We start from the raw sequence: 3,030 nt of genomic DNA on the forward strand, positions 1-3,030 counted from the left end.
AGGTGATCTGCCCGCCTTGGCTTCCCAAAGTGCTGGGATTACAGGTGTGAGCCACTATGTCTAGCCAATTTTGGGATATCTTTTCAGCAATGCCCCATTCCTGGTACCAATTTATTGTATTTGTCTGTTTTCATGCCACTGATAAAGGTATACCTGAGACTGGGAAATTTACAAAAGAAAGAGGTTTAATGGCCTTACAGTTCTGTATGTCTGGTGAGGCCTCACAATCATGGTGGAAGGCAAGGAGGAGCAAGTCCACATCTTACATGGATGGCAGCAGGCAAAGAGAGAGTTTGTGCAGGGAAACTCCCATTTTTGAAACCATCAGATCTCATGAGAGTTATTCACTATCAGGAGAACAGCACTGGAAAGACCCACCCCCATGGTTCAATTATGTCCCACTGGGTCCCTCCCACAACGTGGTAATTATGGGAGCTACGAGATGACCTCAAGTGATCTGACCACCTTGGCCTCCCGAAGTGCTGGGATTACAGGCGGGAGCCACTGCACCTGGCCTATTTGTTAATTTTTGAAATTTATTTAAATCTAATCTGATTTTAAAAATGATTTGAGGTATCTAGAATGTTTCATCTTTGAAATAGATTACATATTATATCATTAAGGAAATAGTAAATCTGGAAAGTAATAACACTTACCTTTAAGGGGCTGGATACGAGTATATCCCTATATGGCCACAATCATGGCTGCAATAACCCCATGGGGCAGGAAGTCATTTCAGCTCTGCTTCCATTAGTCTGAACATCAGCCTGGGGCTCTTGGAGCCTGTGGGTTTCCAGGTGCTACAGGTGCACCCTGCATTCCAGGCAAATTCCCTTAAAACAGACAAATGGTGGGAGATGTGGGCTCTCTGGAAGGTTCTCCCTCCATGGGCTCCCTAAATGCACCACATGCAGTTCCTCTGTCTTGGACAATTTCCAAGTGTTCTATCTTAACTATGGCCATCCAATCACATCCAAGATACATCAACATAAGACCACCATTAATTGAAAACCTCTAGCACTGTGCTGAATAAGAATAGTGAGAAAGGACATCTTGCTTTGTTCTTGCTCTTAGGGGGAAAGCATTCATTCTTTCACCATGAAGAATAATGCGACTATAGGTCTGCAGATGCTCATTATAAAGTTGGGAAAATCTTCCTTTATTCCTATTTTTATCATAAATGAATGTTTAATTTTGTCTAATGATTTTTCTGCATCAATTAATTTGATCGTATAATGTTTCTTCTTTAGCTTATTGATATGGTGGATTATACTGTGTCCAAAATGTTGAACCAGCCTTGCTTACCTGAAATAAATCCCACTTGATGATAGTGTATATACTTTTTTTATACATTGCTGGAATAGGTTTGTTAATGTTTTGTTGAGAATTTTCACATCGAAGTTCATGAGAGATAATGGTCTGTAGTTTTCTTTTTCATACTACCTTTGTCTAGTTTTTGTATCAGGATAACACTAACTCCATAAAATGAATTAGGAAACGTTTTCTTCTATTTTATAGAAGAGATTATGTAGGGCCAGGCATGGTGGCTCATGCCTGTAATTCCAACACTTTGGGAGGCCAAGGCAGGCAGATCACTTGAAGTCAGGAGTTTGAGACCAGCCTGGCCAACATGGGGAAACCCTGTCTCTACTAAAAATACAAAAATTAGCCACAAATGGTGGCGGGTGCCTGTAATCTCAGCTATTTGGGAGACTGAGGCAGGAAAATTGCTTGAGCCCAGGAAGTGGAGCTTGCAGTGAGCCAAGATGGCGCCACTGCACTCTAGCCTGGGCAACAGAGCGAGATTCCATCTGAAAAACAAAAAAGAAGAAAAGTGTATTATTGATATACTTTTATTGATATACTTTTGGATTGATTCCATTGTGGTTGAAATGGAATCAATGAACACACTGTATGATTTCAATTCTTTTAAATTTGTTGAGGTTTGTTTTATGGCACATTTATGGTATATCTTGATATATGTTCTATGGACACCTAAATAGAATGTGTATTCTGCTGTTGTTGAGTGGAGTGTTCTATATATGTCGACAGCTCCTGTTGGTTAATGATAGTGTTGCATTCCTCTCTACCCTTCCTTATTTTCTGTCTAATATTCTCTCTATCAGTTTTTCTTCACATATTTTGCAGTTCTGTTGGTTGCTGTGTACACATTTAGAATGGGTATGTCACCTAGAATTGCCCCCCCCAACCTTTTTTTTTGAAGATGGAGTTTCACTCTTGTTGCCCAGGCTGGAGATTCCGTCTCAAAAAAACAAAAACAAAAACAAAACAATCTTATGTTCATTTCTGTAAATTTGACGTCTTTTAAAGCATAATGACTTTTCTGATGAGATTGGTGGGGATATTAAAAAGTGTGGTTAAAAAATGTATAATGAAATGTGTGAACATTCAAAAGGTCTACATAATTCAGTGAACCAATATTTCCCAAGTGACCAATGAATGATGTTCAAAGTTATGCCTGGACAAATGATCCAAAGTGCAAAATAGACTGATTTTTTGTTTGCTTGTTTGCTTGTTTGCTTGTTTTTTGTATTTTTAGTAGAGATGGGGTTTCATCATGTTGGCCAGGCTGGTCTCAAACTCCTGACCTCAAGTGATCCACCTGCCTTGGCCTCCCAGAGTGCTGGGATTATAGGCGTGAGCCACTGTGCCTGGCCTAGACTCATGAATTTTAATGTAATAGAGTATGGAATGTTTACTTATGTGGTTTCAGATTCCACATTGCAAGTAACCTTTAAGAAATCATCCCTTGTTGGCTGGGCGCGGTGGCTCATGCCTGTAATCCCAGCACTTTGGGAGGCTGAGGCGGGTGGATCACAAGGTCAGGAGATAGAGACCATCCTGGCTAACATGGTGAAACCCTGTCTCCACTAAAAATAGAAAAATTAGCTGGGCATGGTGGTGCATGCCTGTATTCCCAGCTACTTGGGAGGCTGAGGCAGGAGAATCACTTAAACCCAGGAGGTGGAGGTTGCAGTGAGCCAAGGTTGCAACACTGTACTATAGCCT

The sequence above is a fragment of the Mandrillus leucophaeus genome, unplaced genomic scaffold (assembly GCF_000951045.1).
Source record: "Mandrillus leucophaeus isolate KB7577 unplaced genomic scaffold, Mleu.le_1.0 Scaffold547, whole genome shotgun sequence".
NCBI lineage: Eukaryota > Metazoa > Chordata > Mammalia > Primates > Cercopithecidae > Mandrillus > Mandrillus leucophaeus.